General features: G+C 37.7%; 1 protein-coding gene across 3 annotated transcripts in view; it reads right to left on the bottom strand.

Moving 5' to 3' along the window:
• PARD3B (par-3 family cell polarity regulator beta) overlaps window positions 1-20,629 on the bottom strand; it is a 1,000,807-nt gene that overhangs the window by 618,594 nt on the left and 361,584 nt on the right. The window contains exon 1 of one of the 3 annotated variants that reach the window (XM_064586959.1): window positions 12,681-12,807. The exons of the other annotated variants lie outside the window; for them this stretch is intronic. The gene's annotated coding sequence lies outside the window, so the exon portion shown is untranslated. Of the gene's footprint in view, window positions 1-12,680; window positions 12,808-20,629 lie in introns of those variants that run through there. 3 annotated transcript variants of the gene reach the window in all.

Here is a 20,629-nt window from a genome sequence, read left to right as displayed (position 1 = left end):
CATTTAGAGACAGTCCGTGGCCTGAAAAAAAGCATGTCAATTGAGAAATAAAGGAAATAAAGAAATAAATAGGGAACATCTTTGATGATTATGAACTTCTGATAAGAGGTGGAGTTTCCCTGAAGAAATAAATAATTTATCAAAGACTTGTAATAAGATACAAGGCCATTTATAAAACTCACTTAAATTGTAGATAGAGAATCCTGGCATCATAATCCCTCTTTCCATTTCCTAAGGATACTGTAAGCACTGTGTTACACGATGTATATACAAGGGTCTTTAAGTGATACATTGTATAATGTATATACAAGGGCAATACTCTTCACCTCAGAACTCAGCAGCTGAGTGACATGAAGAAACTTTTCATTTTCATTTTTCATTTATGAAATGATGTACATTTTATACAGGTTAATTTTTTAATATCAGAATAGAATATGACATTTATTTTTACAGCATAATCTCTTGATTACTCTGTTATTTCATTGGTTTACTTAAGCATCGACACATTGAATAAAACACTTCTGTAACACATTGTCTTACATTTCACCACCTGCCTGCTAGGCATTTATCCTCCAGTTCAAGAATTCCTCTGAAGGACCATACTACCTCTCTCTGGAAACAATAGATAACCCCTTTTTCATCCTGTTTGGTTAATGGAGAAAAAAAATCTGCCATCACCTTACATGAGGTTTTTTTGTTTTTGTTTTGTTTTGTTTTGTTTTTTTAAAAAGACAACTTCTATTTTGTTTATAGGGCAGGGGTGGCTACACTAATTTGGTTGGGCCTTATTAATACATTAATTCATTGCAGCTCCTTGTGTACAAGGGACTGCACTAGGCAGCAGGTGTACTCATGAGTCAACAGACATCATCTCTGCTTTTCTGTTGCTTACAATCTGTCCCAGTAGTTCTAAACCTGGCTGTACATTACAGTGATCTAAAGAACGTCTCGACAACACTGATGATCAGGCTGTAACCTCTGTTTTAATTTGTCTAGGATGACATCTGAAAAGTCGCATGTTTTTTTGTTTTTTGGGGGGAGGGATTTGTTTTTGTTTTTCAGTGGAATGTTTTAAAGTTTCCCTAGGTGACTTTAAGGCCCCGCCATGGTCGAGAAGCACCCATCTAGTGGACAAGAGAGGCATGCAATAAAAATTCAATTATAAAGTTTTATAAGTGCCATAAAAGAAAAGTGTAAGAAGGCATGACAGTAACCAGACTGAGGAGATGGGGAAATTAGTCAAGAAAGACCTTTCTGTGTCAGCGGCATTTGTACTCAAAGCTAAAGGACGAGGAGGGTTGGAAAAGCAAGTGTGCAGGGGGGAGGACGGCAGGCACGGGGAATGTGTGCAAAGGCTGTAGGACAAGAAAGGCCGTGGCATGCAGAAGCAGTGAAAAAGCCAGCATGGTGGGGATGCAGTGAGGGAGGGAAGAAGGTGCAGCAGGTGGCTGAGGGCAGGCAGCAGTCAGACCTTACTGGCCCTCAGGAGCTTAGCTCAAGGATACTGGATTTGATCTTCAGTGCAGGGGACAGCACTGACACAATACTGTTTTGTCAAAGGGTGACAGTCACATGGGAGGGAGGGGGCAAAATGACTTTTTCCCATTTGTTCAATATTTCTAATTAAAAAGTTGATTTAAAAATTCTAGAGAGCGAGCCCAACAGAAAATAGGTAAGACTCCAAAAGGTATAAGGCATCATTTCCCTCTTCCCCTGGCAGATGGCAATGCTAATAGCAATTATAAAACCTGAGGGCATGCCCAGGACTCGCACACTGTGTCTCACTCATCTCTATTCCAAGAATTTCTCCACTCTGTCCAATTTTGACTGCAACACTGAATTTTCTAACCAAGTTATCTTTGCAATGGGGCACGCTCCCCAAAGAGAAGCCTCTTAAAACTGAAGCTGTTCTATTTTGTAATTACAAAGGACAACTAGGATTTATTAAGTAATTATTTGGGGACTCAGTATTTAAAATTTATGAAATCGCCTATGCACACTGAGTACAATGGAAACAAAGAAAAAAGAGAGAGAGAAGTGGAGGAGGACAAGGAACAGACCAGACTGAGGAGAGAGATCGTTGTAGCTGGTAACAGCTAGAGAGGAGACATCTGTACAAGCAGTGGAGAAGAAAACCCGCTGGTCCCACAGAAGTTCTTCAGTTACACCGACACATACTAATCAGTAAGTCAACTTCAGGAAGTGAGAATGATGGCATATTTCGGGAATCAAGTTCTAGAAACATTCACACAATTTTTTGGTAATAACATCTTGGGCAATGCCACCGAAAAGCTTATCTAGTCTATTAAGCTAGTGGATCATGGAGTACCCCAACACATAACCTTCAAGTCATACACCAGCATCCATAACCAAGAGCTAAATCATCACTGAGTTAACAAAGAAAACGTAAATGCACGTTTGCAATTTTCCAAGAAAAACTAGCCAAGGAGCTACAGTCAAGTACCAATCAAGGATCCCCAGGCCGGCTGAACAGGTGGGGAGAGGGCAACAGTGCTGAAATATATCTGTTCATAACAGAAACGAGTGGGGACAGTCAGCACACAGAGGCCATCAAAAGAGGAATACACAGCACATTATAAAACTTTAAGTACATTCAGTAAGGAGTTAGGGGATCAAATCCTCTCTATGTTGGTCCTGGCATCATCCTACCTCAGTGGTTCCCTTTACACACTGAAAATTATTGGAGACCCCAAAGAGATTTAGTTTATGCGACCTTGTGCAAATTACTTAAGCACTGTATGTGTTCACTTCCTTATATGTCAAATGGGGATGATATTACCTGATCCCTTTGACTATTTATTTTCACAATGAATGGTAGGTTATTACAGTAGCTATCACTGTATAGGTACATAATATACCGAACTATTCTTTTTACTGACAATCTATCTTCCTCAGATACTACAATCCTGTGTGTTTTTCCATGTTCCTGTACTTTCCATCTTCTTTCCTTAATCTATCAAACTATGTGTTTGGCCATATAACAGTTTTCAAGATTCACCACTGCAATGTGTCTACTTCTCTGATAAGGTCTCATGTAGTTATTTAATCATGATTAACTAGACACATTTGGAGTCACCAAACTCATACCAAAACAAAGACTAAATTGTTTATTGTAATGGTTAAGAGTTTGGGCTCTGGGGATGCCTGGGCAGCTCAGTCGGTTAAGCATCTGACTCTTGGTTTCAGCTTAGGTCATGATCTTAGGGTCATGAGATCAAGCCCCACGTGGGGCTCCGTGCTCAGTGGGGAATCTGCTTCTCTCCCCCGTCCCCCCGCCCCGGCCCATCCCTCTAGGGCTTTTTCTTTCTCTAAAATAAATAAATAAATCTTAAAAAAAGAGTTTGGGCTATGAAGTCAGAGAATACTCAGTTCAAATCCTGGTTCTATATCATACTAACTTTTAAAATTTGGCACATTTCTAAGATGGCTAAACTTCTGCTCCCTCAACTTTAAAACTGAGACAATATAATTTTTTAATGAAATCACTACTAGGATTAAATAAGAGGAGTAACGCTTGCCATCTTGTGAGTTCTCAGTAAATGTAGTATTTTAAAAAGAGGGAAAATAAATGATGGGACAAAGTCCCAAGTACATGAGAAGGGAGAAAGATGATGATCTAGTATTTTAACAGATAATCCACAGAGTTCTACCTTTGTCAATTTATGTATATACAAGTAATGCATTGTTTTGAAACCATGGAAGAAGAGAAAATGGAAGAATCCATCTCACTCAAATACCATTGCTACTAATAAGCAGAGAAGTCACCACCTGTTCCCACTGATGATTCCCTGACCATATGGCATGTGGCTCAGGGAGAGCGTTAGGTGACGAAGCTCAGAGCAGAAGCAGGGAACATGCAGCATAAAGTGGTGTTCTGGGACTTCCACCTCAACAGCCAGAAAGCCTGCAGTCCGTTCTCTTGGAGCAGCTTGGGAAGGAGACCAGTGAAACACAATACCTGCCATCATGTTCAAAGCTTATTTTTGAGCAAAATTCCTACTTTCTTTTTTTTTTTTTTTTTTAGATTTTATTTATTTATTTGACAGAGAGAGATAGCGAGAGCAGGAACACAAGCAGGGGGAGTGGGAGAGAGAGAGAAGCAGGCTTCCTGCCGAGCAGAGAGCCCGATGTGGGACTCGATCCCAGGACCCTGGGATCATGACCTGAGCCGAAGGCAGACGCTTAACGACTGAGCCACCCAGGCGCCCCAAAATTCCTACTTTCTATTCGGAAGACTAAAGCTACACTCAGGGCCTCCCTAGAATCTAGTACAAAGTGTAGCCTCAATATTAAATAATTTGAAATTTGTTTTTAATTGCTCTTTCCATGAATTTTTTAAGCCTAATAAGAGCCTGCAATCAGCTATTATTTTACAATCTGTAATCATGGAATTATTGAAACTACAGCAACGCTGTTATTTAAAGAGTGATGGTTTAAAGTAGAAGCTCCATTCAAATTAAGCCCTCAAGGTATTACAGACACTGTATTTTAAATGATATGGCCTTTGCCTAGGGAAGCAACTTCTAAAGCACATGCATCAACTACACATGGTATACTGGACAAAAACAAAAAATCTACTTTTTTTTTTTTTTTTAAGATTTATTCATTCGAGACACAGAGATACAGAGAGACAGCATGAGCAGGGGGAGAGGCAGAGGGAGAGGGAGAAGCAGGCTCTCTGCTGAGCCAGGAGCCAGACATGGGGCTCCATCCCAGGACCCTGGAATCATGACCTGAGCTGAAGGCAGACACTTAACCATCTGAGCCACCCAGGCGCCCCCAAAAATCTACTTCTTAAAATTAAGATAAAACTGTTTCTTGTTTGTTTTTTACATTCTTAACACATTCTCAAAAAAACTAATCTCATGTGAATAGGGCAAAGAAAGATAAAAAGAAAATATAAGGAAAAAAAAGAATGAAAAATAGTAAAAAAAGGAAAAGAAGTGGAACTGTGGGAAAAAAGTGACTGAAGTCTGATTATTTATCGCATTATAATCAAGCATCATGTAACAAATGAAGCTTTTCTAGGCCAGGGTAAGAGGGCAAAAATAATAGGATCTGGTGGTCACCAAATTAGACTTCATTATCAATAAATCTGTGGTCAGAACAATTAAATCAGTTCTTTCTATTATTAAATCAATGAGTCATATATATTAGACCCAAACATCATGGGAAAACTTTGATGGATATACCCTTCAAGCTTTTTGCCCTTCCATTAAGTACCTCTGAATAAACAAACTAACTAAAAGTACCCACCCTATGTCCCACTTTGTTTCTAAACCTTATCCTTCATTCAGAGGAATGGGACGGGATGTGAAGTATCCAAACAAGGCTTTACACCTCAGTATATAAAGGGAAATAGAACATTTTAATGGAAAAAAAAAAAAAAGGCATGGTTAATAGTTTGCAATTTTATCTACATTTTAATAAGCAGGCTTTAAATATATATTAACTGAACCTCAAAAGCCTGACTATAAATTTGGATAATTGAGCATAAAGAGACACATCTGCTAATTCAGTGGACATTTCACTGAGTATAATTCAGTAATCAACTAATTGATCATGTTTTGCTTCAGTTGATGCATATAGGAAAACCAGACCAGTAATTTCTAGGCAGTTGCATCATTCAAAAAGCATAGTTTAGGTAAAACATCAATCCCGAGCAGCCCCCAAACTAGTGATGTTCACCAAGCAACTAAGATCCAATAAAACTAATCTCTCTGTCCTCCCCATCAAGTGTCACTGTTTCTCTCATGCTGCATTAAACATATTTTTAAACACTCAGAGTTTATCTGTTCCCTTTAGCTAATCTTGCAGTAAAATGATATTAAGTAATTAACAGCATGACAATGATGGAAACAGATGTCACAAGTAAAAAATTTGGAGGCAAAGTGATAGCGAAGGTAGAAAACTAGTCTTGAATCAGGAGCCCTGGCTTCTTTCCCATCAATGTCACTGATTATAGCTTTACCCTAGGCAAGTCATTTAACCTGGTTACACTTCAGCCTCCCTTTCTGCAACCATCTGCTTTGCTCATAGGAATGCCATGACAATTAACAAGAGTGGCTATAAAAGTGCTTTGAGCTCACAAGAGAAAGACTGCATAAATACAAGGTATTATTACTTTGATTACAAGGAAGTATCAAGCAGATTTTTGTGTAAGCTGTAATTATAAGGGAGAGTAATCCTCGACAGCAAAGGTAATTCTGCAAATTACAATCTATGTCAATTTTCAGACACTTATCATTCTAGGTAATGATATTAGAGACATAACAAAAGAGAGAAGCAACACCAAGTAAGATGCTGAGCAGAGAGACAAGAGATCTGACAAGCTAAACTGGAAACCTTACAATGCAGAGCCATTTATTAAATGGAGATTTGGACCAAAAGTCACTAAAAGATGAACTCTGATCGCTTATAAAAAGGAAAAAAGAAAAAAAAAAAAAAAAAGCACAGTGGTTTTGTAGTTCCAGGCACAACATTAAAAGCAATTTGGGGCTTTACGGCCACAACCATTATTATTCACCCAGCACGTATTTTTAAATAAAGAACCTAATCTTCCAAATATCCATGTTTCCTTTAAGTGGAAGATAATTGTTAGTAAGTTCTACATAGCATTTTCTATAAAAGGAACAAAACATCTAATAAAGCCACACTTCATTAGTTAAGCCTCCTCTATTTCCAATTACCAATATTCCAACCTTCCCTATGTTTTATTTCTTAATTAAAGAACCTCTGATACATCAGGGTGTCATCAATTTAAATCAAACATAAATTAATTGTGGCACCAGATTCCTAAACCATGAACTATTTTCATTAGCCAATATTCTATTCTTCCTTGAGAGTTTCTGGGTAGGTTTCATTTATAACTCAGGAAGCGATCTGACTCCAGGCAGTCATGAAGGACATGCACAGAGCCCTACAAATTCTTTTAATTTTAATGATGAAAACAGTTACTCATTCGAATTCTTTCAGGTACTGTCCCGATAGACATGTTAGAGCAATCAGTTCTTAACCCTAGAATTACCTCCATCAAGTTTGAGTCAAAGGTCACTTAGGGGCTCTCCCAGCCCGAAGAGCCCTAAACTTTGCCATAGAGGATTTAAGACTCTGGGTAATCTAATAATACACAACCTTCTACAGTGAGTGCTTTACAAGCCAAACAAACTAGGCACAGGAAAAGCTGCACCACCCTGGGGCTACCACCAGTCCCACCAGGGTAACAAACCACAGTAAGCTCTTCAGTGAGATAGCACTGACTCAATGTAAAAACAAGCAGCACAGGTTTAACCACAGGTCTTTAGGGAGAACCAAATGGGCTTTATTTATGTGTTTATTTAATCCATTCTCCCTTTGATTAAACAGACTTAGTTTAAGGTAATTTTTCACAGCAGTTTAAGATTTATAGAATTGGGCACTAGTTACAATTGATGAACCTACATTAACACATCATAAATACTCAAAAGCCACAGTTTACAGTAGGGTCAATTCTGTGTTGTATAGTCTATGGGTTTAGACAAATGTACAATGGCATGTACCCATTATCCCGGCATCATACAGAATATTTTTGCAGCCTTAAAAATCCTCTGCGTTCCCCCTATTCATCCATCCACCTCCCAACCCCCCACAACCACTGATCTTTTTTTACTGTCTCCATAGTTCTGCCTTTTCTAGAATGCTGTAGAGTTGGAATGATACAGTATGTAGCCTTTTCAGATTGGCTTCTTTCTATGATATACATTCAAGTTTCCTCCATGTCTTTTCATGGCTCTTTTAGTGCTGAATAACATTCCATCATCTAGATGCACCACAGTTTATCCATTTTCCTCCTGAAAGACACCATGGTTGCCCCCAGGTTTTGAAAATTATGAGTAATACCACTGTAAATATCCATGTGCAGGTTTTTGTGTGGATATAGGTTTTCAATTCCTTTGGATAAATACCAAGGAGTACAACTGCTGGATCGTATGTAAAGAGTATGTTTAGTTTTGTAAAAAACCACCAATGGTTTTCCAAAGTGGCTGTATCCTTCTGCATTCCCACCAGCAATGAATGAGAGTTCCTATTGCTCTACATCCTCGCCAGCATTTGGTGTTGTCAGGATTCTGGTCTTTGGGCATTCTAATAGATATGAAAGAGTAGCTCATTGTTTTAACCTACATTTCCCTGATGACATATGATGTGGAGCATCTTTCATATGTTTATCTGCTATCTGTGTATCTTCTTTGTCAAGGTGTTTGTTAAGGCCTTTGGCCCACTTTTTACTTGAGCTATTTGGTTTTTGTTTTTGTTTTTGTTTTAGTTAGAGTTTTCAGAGTTCTTTGTATATTTTGGTCAACAGTCTTTATCAGATGTGTCTTTTGCAAATATCTTCTCCTAGTCTGTGGCTTGTCTTCCCATTGTCCTGATTTTCATTTTATTCATCACAAATTATTATATCATACCACTGTCCAACTCCTATGCACACTTACCTCCAGTTTAAGAATTTTTATTAACTTAATCAGAAATGTTTTTTCTTGACAAAATTATTTCAGATTTATATTATCCTCCCACTTAAAAATATATTTTTTCTTTCATTTACAGTCAACAAATACCCTTCTACAAACACTGAGTATCTACTGTACATAGAAAGGATAAAATACATTCAAGTAAGAAATTATCTCTCTACCCTTGGCTCATAAGCAAAATAAATTTTTAGGATGAAAACTGAACAGAGACTATTAAAGGCAGATGTTGATTTTTTCTTTTTTTTCTGAAGGGGAACTTAAGTTCTCTTACTAAAGAAACGAAAAAAGAAAACAATCAGAATATTAAGCTCATTAAAGAGATAAAACATAATCAAGTAGAGGGGATGATACTTCCTGTAATTAAAATCTAGATTATGAGAAGTTCTCTGCCCAACTTGAGCTATGATTCTTAAAGGGACATAAAAACTGCTTAAATGAACAATTTCTATAGCATCTGCTGTATTGAAATAGTATACCACATTACACTGTAATACACTGAATGCATGAATGATTAAAAGATCTCTAAGATAACACCACATGTATAGCATACACACCTCCTGACCTAAAACACATGACTGGAATTTGGCAAATCTAGATATAGGGATGGTAAACATAGCTATTAAGGTGTCTCTCTCCTACATCAAATGTTGTAAGATTTTTGCAGCTGGGTAATTAAATATTGCTCATAATCAAACATTTTTAAGTGCTGATTCTGAATATCTGAGACAGATTTATAAACGCAGAGACACCAAGTAAATTGGGGTGCAAATTCACTCTTCTCTTTTGAAAATTCACCAACCAGTCTGGTATTCCTTTTTCCCCACTCCCCTTCCTTAGTTTGTTTTTGTTTTAACAAGAGCTTCTAGTTCAAAGAATATTTACATGAATTAACCACAGTCTTTGGTCTGGTAAGTAATAGGTCTGGGAGCTGGATCAGATCTGTAGTATCTAAAAGGTCTTCCAAAGTATCAAAAGCTGGAAAACATGCCAATAGTTTTTCCTTAGAAGAAAATGAAATCTTCCTTTTATGTTAGTGTAGGATTCGAAGCAAATTATGTCCTCTATTGTAAGAAAAACAGTAGCTACTTCATATCCCAAAGTTTTTCATATTCAACCTATAGAAAAGCCTCACTGTGATATATTAGAAACTATGATTAAACAGGCCTTCTCCAAACCCCAAAATGAATACACTTTTTTTTTCTTTTAAAGATTTTATTTATTTATTTGACAGAGAGAGACACAGCGAGAGAGGGAACACAGCAGGGGGAGTGGGAGAGGGAGAAGCAGGCTTCCCGCTGAGCAGGGAGCCCGATGCGGGGCTCAATCCCAGGACCCTGGGACCATGACCTGAGCCGAAGGCAGACGCTAACCGACTGAGCCACCCAGGCGCCCCAAAATGAATACTCTTAAATTGATAAGAAAATTGACCTACTGAACAACTAACATTTAGTAAGTACTTTCCATATACCAGGCACTGTGCTAAGTGCTTTGCATGGATAATCTCATTAACACCAACAGTACAGGCTACAGTTATCCCTGTTTTACGAACAAGGCAACTGAACTTTAAAATGTCGTCATACAGCCACTGTGCTAGAGGCGGCATGTGAAGTAAGGCAGTTTGATGCCAGGGTGCTAACGCTACAAGATTCTTCATTTGACCTCATAAATGTCCCTGAAGATCCAGTTTTGCTTTGGCTCTGGTTTTTTTTTTTTTTTTCAAGATTTTATTTATTCATTTGAGACAGAGAGATACAGAGAGAGAGAGCCTGAGCAGGGGAAGAGGCAGACAGAGAGGGAGAAGCAGACTCTCCACTAGCAAGGAACCCGATGTGGGACTCAATTCCAGGACCTGGAGATCGTGACCTGAGCTGAAGGCAGACTCTTAAACATCTGAGGGCCCCGGGTGCCCCTGCTTTGGTTCTATGTTTAAGCTAAGCCATCCCCTCTATCAGCATTCAGCCAACAAATGAAACTCCTCCCAAAGATGGTGACATCAGCCTAGAGAACTCTGCTCTCTCATTTGGCCAAAGAAGACAAAAACTTAGAAGATGTCATCTGTGCCCTCAAAGACCTTTACCATTTAGTTGAGGATGTAAAATATATACAAGTGTTAAACTTGGTTTTCAGACAAGTTTTAAAGTAACACAGAGAGCAAAGGAAGTAAGAGAAGCTATTGATTGATCTAGGAGAGGAAAAAAGAGGGAACTGGAGGCAGCCAGTAACAAAAGAACCATCTGAACAATCAATCGAGGGCACCAGATAGTCCTTGAACTCAGAAGCAAGTGAAAGGTACAGCTTCAGAAAGAGAACACAGCAAATGGGTTGAGGGTTACAATGGCCTAAAGATAAGCCATCTGATATGACAACCCTATAGTGACTGCGAGAATGCAGTTTCCCTAAAGGGATGAAGGAGTGTAGTAGGGCAGCCAGAGAAACTGAAGGTCGGATCTTGCATGAAGGATAGAGTGTGAGGTAATGAAGTAGAGTTGAGAAGCATAAAATAGTCCAGAATTTTAGACAGGAAATGAAAAGGAGAACATCAAATCTAAAAGAATGCAGATTTTTGTTTTTAAGAAGAAAGAAACATTGAACATGTGTGTAAGTAAAAGGAGAACAGACTATACAGGAGGAATCAGAAATGTAAAAAACTTTTTCAAACTCTTTAGAAAAATGTAATTGTTTACATTTCTTTAAGAAACTTCGGGAAAAATGTTATTGAACAAAAGTCCTAGAGATTCAAGAAGATGGGGGATTATGATTAAAAACATAAATTAAAGGGCTGGGCTTAGCGAAGAGGAAGACCATTTCTTAGTTAGAGACAGTAAATAGAAGCAAGTGAAAACAGCGAGATTTTCATGTCAAGGGAGAGAGGGATTAAGGGAGCTAAACTTGGGTAGCCTCAATATTCTCAGCAAATTAAAAGTTAATGTCATCCTGCTAACTGTAATGGGAGTAGGGATAGAGTTGGATTTGGGAAGAATTAAATTGTCTGGAGTAGTCAAAATAGTGAAGAGAAAAATAATTATGTCTTATGAGTTGAGACACAACATTTGTTTTCATTTTCTGTTTTGCCAGCATTCTAGGGAAAAGAACTTTCTCCCAAATGCCCATGTCCTGGGGAAGAACCAACTCTTATTTATAGAAGTTTCTCATTTAGCTGATCTTCTTATAATCTATAAAACCAAAAGGATTTTTTTAATTTGGTTCACATTTATTTATCTTCAAAAATCGCCTCCTAGTCTCTCCCTTGCTGGAAAGTAAAATTCTGTAAAAAAATTTAAGCATGAAAGGAAATACATTTCATTACAGTACTTAAAACAGTTTTGCATCAGTTATTTCTAGTACTTTATCATTGGCTTATAAATATTATTTAGCCAAGTGTAAGACAGTAATATTAAGATATTTTCTTAATGGAAAATAACAAATAAGCTGTCTTGATCCATTCTGCAAAGTCATTAAGATTGGCAAGTTTGAAGCTTAGAATACCAGGGATCTTTAGCAGTATTATTGTGTCCATTAGCAGATTACTTGACTAGTTCAACAAATACCTTTATGCTCCTAAATTCCAGAAATATTAGTGTAGCTACCTCTACTAAAACAAAGTGTATCTACCTATAATATACCAATACTTTATTAACAATAAATTCTTTTTCAGAAGCATATTGAAAAGAAGTCCTTGTAATCTCATGGAAAATATTTTTGGTTAGTTCAGGGCTGTGAAAAAGCATTCTGATTAAGAACACCAGCTGCATGGAAAATCCATTGACCAGGAAGATGGGGGCTTAGTAAATTGGGGTCAATTGCAGATATTAGAAAGATAATCAAATGTCTTCACTGGGAAGGGGGAAGCCAGGACAGAGACCATGCAGGTTGATTCTCAGTTCCTAGGTGGAACATTTCCATCAAAGCAGCCCTGCGTGGGTGGAAGACTAGGCCACTGACCAGTTCCAGTTTGCTACTTAGCTCTAATCTCAGCCTTTCCGATCTAACCATTGTTATCTAGAAGCAGCATTTAAAAATTAAAGGCAGGTTCTCAGAAAGAAAGAAAGCAGCAAAGGAGAACAGGAAATTGATCTGCCCAAAGCTCCCTGATAGGAAGATTAGGCAAAGTTTTTTTTTCTATTTGGTGGGGAACCGGGAACATCCACTTACAGCACTCAGATGATGAGATCGACCAAGGTATCTTTGATGAATCTCCTGTCCAGAAGCAATTGTTTCTTTATCGCCCTGCAAATGATTTAGAACCCTGCTTTTCATAAACCCCAAATCATACTGTGAAACTTCCAGAGTTTTAGATATGTGTTTGGGTTTTTACATATATGGGTTTTGTGGCAAATTGACTTTTTTTTTAAATGTCCTCAGCTCTCCTTGGAACACTTCCATTGCAATGTGACCCTGAAGCTCCTTTCATCAGAGGTGGGGACTGTTTCCCCACTCTCTGAATCCAGGGTGGCCTTGTGACTTACGTTGCCCAAGAGAATTTGGCAGAACTGATATTGTGCTGCTCAGAGTCTAGGCTGCTGAGGCCTTGCACCTTTCTGCTGGCTCCTTTGGAGCTCTGTCACAACTGACAACAAGGGTTAGGCTGCTGCAGGGTCAAAGATCCTGGGGGAAAAAAAAGCCCAGTTGTTCTCCGCAAGGTCTCTTAGACCAGCCAGTAGCCAGCTAATTCCCAAACATGTGAAAGAGCACAGCCTAGATCACATCGTCCCACCTGACACAAGCGCCCAAAGACACGTGACTAACACCAGGCAAAACCGGAAATGGCCAGTTAACATGTTGACTCAAGGGCAATGCATAACTGCTTACTGTAAGTCGCTGAGTTTTGCAGTAATTTATTACACAGCATTACTATAACAACAGATAACTGATACATGCTTTTACTTGTAGATACACGCTTTTTAAAAATGGCATGTATATACACATGCATACATGTGTATAATACACACACACACAGATACCTTTATTTCGATTAATGCTTTAGCTACATAGTTTCCAATTGTTTATTAGACCTTATTAAGGAGGAGTAATGAGCTATAGAAAAAGACTTGTGACATGTTACCAAGACTCCATCATAGAATATCTTGCACTTGTAACTACTCTCAAATATAATGTATTTCTGTATCAATTCAAACCATTCATGTATGATTTTTAAGGTTATAATTATAATCCAAAATAGCTTGAGTAAGTAATTCTCCAAATATACGTACAATTATATTATTAGTCTTGATGCATCTTTTATAATTATTCCTTTTTTTTAGTATTGCCCAAAACATGCTTTTATTCAGTCCTAAAAAGTGCTATGGATTCTCTGCTAAGGTAGTGGTGAAAACTCAAACCCCCTTAACTCTCATTAGTGGACTTTCTCTGGATCACTAAAAATAATTCTGAATGCATTATACTTACTTTCAGTGAAAGAATCCCAAGCATACTACTAGAATTAATTAATCTCCCTTTCAGTGACACAAACCATATCAATGTTAGCAATATTGGCTTTCAGGTGAGAGATATAGATCTTTTGTCATTTACGTTTGGATGTCAGAGTTTAGAAGCTTTAACATCTAAAAAACTAATATTTAATATCAATATAATCATGTAATGGGAAAAGTTGCTAAAAATTATGTTATACAATTGACTATTAAGAACTTGTTAAGGTTTACCCTTGGCTTCTGAGATACTATGTTGGAAGTCTGGGGTTCAATGGTCCAAAAGAGAGATTATTAACTAAAGAAACTTAAAAATAGCTATGGAGACCTGGCTTGCTTCGGAGATAAACCACAAAATAGTTTCACTGAGAGAGCACACATGCTGTCAAGAGCTTTGGTAGGAACACTACTTGGTATTCCACTGTGTGGGGACTTCTAGCTGTTTAGTCCCCAAGCAGTTTCATTAACACCATTGGACTTGGAACTTAATTAGTAATACTTAGGTTCTATCCTTAGTGGTGAAGGGTGTGGAGAACTATTTCATCCAGGAACTTCTTCAGGGAAAAAGAAGTTGCTTGATAAATATAGTAGGAGTTTGAATAAATGGGTAAGTAGCTGCTTTAATGTCAAAGACTCTAGGATAAATTGCTCCTGTTTTTCCACTCAAGTTCCGAAGACAACAGAGTGGACATTTCTCAATATCTGGCCAAACCACATCCATTCCTCATTTCTAATAGGCTCCGGATTTTCTACAGGGGACTTACCTCGTGTGCTATCTTGCTTGGATGAAAAAGCCAGATGCTTGGAACTCACTACCAAAGACAAAGTTTCTAGATATTGTCCCTGTCTCTGGCCTGGAACAGGGTAGGGATGGGAAGGAGACCTAAACTCAGCAAATACTATTCTCCTGGAACGTTAAATCTCACTCAAGTGACACCAGCATGAGGGAAGACTGATGTTTCCTTGTTGCAGAGAATTGCATCCTGACCAGATTACTCCTAAAAAAGAAGCTTTAACTCCCATTTGCTCATCTTGCCTTGATTCCTGCCCATTCATAAGTTCTCAATTCTGAGCCTCCCTTTGATTTTAGGAGCCCTCATGTTTCTCAAATATATTTCCTCTTATTTGGAGTAAGAGTTGGCTTTTGTTGCTTGGACTCAAGGAGTTCTGTTACAATGACTATGTCAAAACACAAGAATACTACCCATCAAATAGTGTGAGTTGGTGGGGGGCCTGCTGTAATCCCAAGTACAAAGTTAAAATGCGCACTAATAATCAAAATTTCTTTTTTTCTTCAACTCACTATTGTCAAAGGAAGAGATAAAATTCCCCCTTCAGTCTCAAGACTTCTAGCTGCCACAGTTTACATGTAGTGAATAAGCACACTTTGCCATTCTCATCTCTTCCCAAGATTTTCTATCTGCTCAGGGAAAACTCACTACCATCCCTGTAACTGCATGAGTTATTGGCTTTCTTGTACATTCATCTGTCTGTCTATCTATCTATTTTACAAATGATAGAATTTCTTCCTTCTTCCATTCCAATTTACACTGTTCTCTTCATTGAAAACCTGCTCAGTATTCAGTTTCTGGGTTGCCTTTTATTAACCTCAGTGACTGATCATTCCATTACTGTGAATCCAATTCAACACTTATATATGTTATTTGCATTGCATTTTCACTTATTTTAGTTTGTGAATAGTTCTAGATGCGTGTATGTTTTAGCTTTCCTATTAAGTTTCAAACTCCCTAAAAGCTGAGACAGATTTTTTTTTTTTTTTTTCAAAGTCCTCATTGTTTCGATTACAAAATTCCTATACACAGTGGGGAATGACTCTCTTGAATAACTGTTTTCACAAAGATTTTCAGAAGATATTTAAGAGGGAGCCAGATCTTGCAAAAGACTATTCTAGATAACTTTAACTACTTTAATAGTAACTACATGATACCTTGACAGATTTTTAATACATAAAATTGCTGCAAATGTATATGCTTTTAACTTTTCATATGTTAAAATTTTAGAAAGGAAAAAAAATGATCTGTAAAATTAATGCCCACTTATTTAAGAATGCCAGCTTGAAATTTTACAAGGACTCAGACCAAAACAAGCTAAAAGCAGCTACCAGCACTATGTATAAGTGTTCCATATAACTAATTGCATGGGAAGACTTTGCACTCTCAAAACTTCTAACAGCTTGAAAAAGGAACTATCTTCCTCCAACGAAAGCTGACGTGTTTTTGTTTCGGGCTGTCCCCGGGTAGTCTCTCTCCCCTCTGAAAATTCCCTGCAGACTTGTGTTCAGTGGGATTGCTATTTTGGTTGCATAGTCAAATCACACATTTTCCATCCTTTAATTGTTTCAACCCAAGACTCATAGGATCTGATTGCTCAAGGTTCTCCTTCCCTAACAATGGCTTTAGTCCTTTGTGTTCTGGCTTTCACAGAGTCCTGAATTTAATAAACCTTTTTTTCCCACAATATCATTCACCAACTACTGCATCATCAAGGCAAACAATACATTGATAGCATATCTTTGGGCCCTAAAAATTCTGGGTTATAGTGGAATTCAATTCAGGTGATTAAAACTTGACTTGCGGTTTTAGATATTTCAGCCTCTAAAATTGTGGCTATCACATTCTGTTAATCAAAATTACCCGTGGGTATAAAAAGTATCATTAAACACATATCCTCTACAGGTACTGTGTCTGAGAGGAGCAGGTGTTTTTTGTTAAGTATCAGTCCTATCACCTTGTTTAGTAAATCTCACAGATAAATCAGTGTTCAACTGAAATAGGAACAGAAACTAAGCAAATATTAAGATTCCTCTCTCCCGATATTTCTTATCCTTTTTTTCACCACCGTCTCCCTAAGGAGCCTTTTAAAACACTATTTTCCTAATTGCTACCCCACATGAAATTTTAATATGCTGTATATCTAGTCATGCGCCGTATGTATATCTATGCTTCATACATAAAAAGAGTAAGTATAAGGCCTATACTTTTTATTCAGTACAGAGTTAAGAATGACTAAATAAATTTTTTTAAAAGCTACTAACATTTAACTTAGTATAACTTTATTTGCTGAGCAATTTTAATGAAACTTTTTTACTTACATAAATTGTAATTATCAAACTTCATATGAAGCTAATTTACATAAATACATAATAGCAATGTAATCAAATTTCTAAAAAAACCTCAAAATTGTTATATTTCCAGTAAAGGCAAAGCAATTAAAAGATTTAATTTTTCAAGTATGTTTTTAGTGAACTGAACTTCTTGCTTGATAAGTTTTGCTTGTTAAGAAAATAGTATTTAACTTAACTGGCTGCTAGATAATCATTCAGATATTGTCAACTTTTTTTAGCACTTGATGTCATTAATGATAGGTTGAATAACTTTTTTAAGATTTATTTTTTATTTATTTATGACACAGAGAGAGAGAGAGTACCTGTGAACGAGAGAGCACAAGCAGAGGGAGCGTCAGGCAGAGGGAGAGGGAGAAGCAGGCTGATGTGCGACTCGATCCCAGGACCCTGGTATCATGACCTGAGCCAAAGGCAGATGCTCAACCAACTGAGCCACCCAGGTGCCCCAGATTTAATAACTTTTAAAAATTAAATAATAAAATATAAACTATGTTTCAAATATTCAAAGCCCAAATCACACACAAAAATGCTGAGAAACACAATGACATCCACAAGGCAGCCAGTGGACACAGGCCACTTCTTGGGTGATAGCTTTGAGATCTAGCAATAAATTGAAAGCCCCCTGGTCATAGCTATAATATTGCCATAGTTCTATAGCTCTGATCCTGTATGCAGTTTGTAAACCTTCCATTAACTCAGCTGAGGCTGCTGATATGATACCGAAGGAAACCCAACAAGAGAAATTAAACACTAAGGAAAAAGATTTGCTCAGAGAGGATGAACTTTGCTGGGACACAACCCACTATAATATTTAAGATAGTTTTGCCCGCCAAGAACCAACTTGCACTCCCTTCAGCATGATATCACTGCCCCGACTCTGAGAAGGTATGCATATTTAAAAGAATATATCATTTTATGTATCCGTATGCCCTTCAACTATAAGCCCAATGTGTTTCCGTCTTCCCCTTTACTACCAATTTCTTTGAAAGCTGTCAGTTTGAGCTGTCTTCAATCCTACACCCTTCATTCACTCCTCAACCAAACACAATGCGATTTCTAGTTCTACCACTTTACTGAAACTGCCTTGGCTCTTAACAAACACTTAGTAAATATTCTCTATGTAGAAAAAGTCTTCCTACATTTATTCATTCAAAAGTACCTCCCTGGCCCTCCTCTTAAGTATCCTATGGCCTTTGACAGTGTTGGCCATCCCTTATGCCATACCGGCTTCTGCAATACTTCTCTTTTCTGGTAACTGCATATTTCAGTCTTTTCTCAGTGCACTTTGGTACAGTTTTTTCCCTTAAATAAATATGCCCTTAACCCCAAGACTGCAAAATTCAGCAGCGTCTCTTTTTTGCTAATAAGCCCTCTCCCAAGGTAACTGCAACCCCTCCCACGATTTCAGTTGTTCAATGTATGCATGAAAATAACCACCGAGTATCTACACCTCCTGACCACTGTTCACTGCTATTTAGATGTCCCATGGGGGCCTCAAATTCAGCAGAACCCAAAGTGAATTCACAATCTCACCCTACCCACACTTAGGTTGGTCTTCCCACTTGAAAGACATCACAATCCATAGCACTCTGTTTCACCAAGAAACCCAGGAAATATTTTTGGTCCTTTTTCCCTTGCCACCTGCATCCCACCATATCCAACCCAAATGCATAACTACACATTGGTCAGTAACACCTTTTACATGTGTCATACCTTCTCTAGAAACTTCCACTATCACTGTCCTAGTTTGTGTCCTTACTGCTCATCCGGACTATCACAAGAGTCCCCTGTTTGATGAATCTTTCGGTTCTTTCTCTCATCCTCCTTCCAAAAGACCAATTTTTTAATTTCTAAAAATTCAAATTTATTCATGATGCAGACTTGCTCTTAAAAGAAGATGATTCCATCTTGTCCACAAAATCAAGGCCCTTCCTTCTCCATATGCTCCTGAATTGCTCTGCTAGTCTTATTGACCACTACAATAGACAACAACTATTTTGCTGAATAAACAATGCTTTCCCATGTCTCTGATTTTGCTCATGTTATTCCTTTCTCAAGTGCTTGCTCTCCTCCTTCTCAGATTATCAAACTACCTCATTAGACTTCAAAAAATAAACAACAATCACCTCCTTCCTAAATCTGCCAAAATCTACCCATCATACTGTTTGTATTTGCCTAAGGTGATCTACTGGAAGGTCTGTTGTGTGGGACCTCCTTGAGGCTAGAAACTGACATATTATTCTGTAAATAGATTTTTCTAGATTGTTAGCTATTTTCATATGTTCAATAAAGTGCATGATCTTACACAGAAATGCTCTTCAACATTAAAAACAACTACCTATAACCTGTTTTTTAATGGGATAAATAATCCTCATTCCTTCATACATGGACAATGAATGAATCTGATTAAAAATGCTGAAGGTCTAATGAACCAGCACTGATTACATAGTCTCAGGTTTGTAAAGAGATATTCAAAAATGAAATAAAATTCATCAAACCTTAGGAAAGATTACCGTTTAGCCTCACTTATCTATTGCACATCTGCCTGACCACATTATCTTAGCGCTTAAGCATCGTTTTTGCATTTCAATGTGGCATTCTATCAGATTAATGCCCAAGATATTCCAGCTGCACTGCAAGTGAGTGAGTGGACATATAGGAATATTATGCATGGCTTGTATCATTGACATTGAGCAAAGGAAATGTGATTAGCACCAAATTGCATCTGACAGGGGAATCAGAAACCTGTCAAACACGATGACATGGATCCAATGTTTAGAAGGCAAAAGGGGGAATAAAGGAGCAGGGCAGTCTGGCATGGAGACAGCAATAAAACACAACAGCGATGATAAATTAATTCATTTACTTATGAAAAATTAGAGGCTTCCACACACAGCTCTCATTTATAATCTTGTCAATCTGGTTGAGTAAATAAAAAGGCTCTACAATATTAGTTGAAAACACAGGCAAGAGGGAAAATGCAAACATTGGATTCTTGGCCTCACTTTTAATCAAATACAATAATTCTTCAATATGAGCCGCAATGGTCTTTGAAAGAAATTTTTCATCAGAGGATAGATTATATCACCTCCTAGATAGGTCCCCTTTCCTGGGCTCAAATTTAGAGCTATAAAACTCCAGGGCGTAAGATCATCACCGTACCCTAGGCTTTGTGCTAGTCAGAAAGGGTATTTAGACAAAAGGACACACCAAAATGGACTCAGCAGTTTGCTCTTGAAGACTCTGAGAAAGCAAAGTACAAAAATCTTCTGATAGCAAGTGGTTATAGACAGGCGTTATAGTTTCACTCTAGGAAAAGTGATTGCCGGAGGTAATATTAAGCTCACATTAAAAATTGCTTTAAAAATTTGTCAATCTAATAGAGAGCACAGTATCCTGATGGTTCACATTCTCAGGATGAAGGCTTGAATGAACCTTAAGCTCTTTTATTTTGCCATGCTCCAAAAGTGAAGGGGGCATTAGGTATATTAATTACCCAGGATCCTCTAATTATTCTTCAAACATACTTC

This window comes from Mirounga angustirostris, unplaced genomic scaffold, assembly GCF_029215605.1.
Source record: "Mirounga angustirostris isolate CCGP_5_RB_7025 unplaced genomic scaffold, mMirAng1.0.hap1 SCAF_3, whole genome shotgun sequence".
NCBI lineage: Eukaryota > Metazoa > Chordata > Mammalia > Carnivora > Phocidae > Mirounga > Mirounga angustirostris.
Note: the sequence above shows the minus strand (reverse complement) of the source record. Positions and strands in the feature narration are given on the sequence as shown.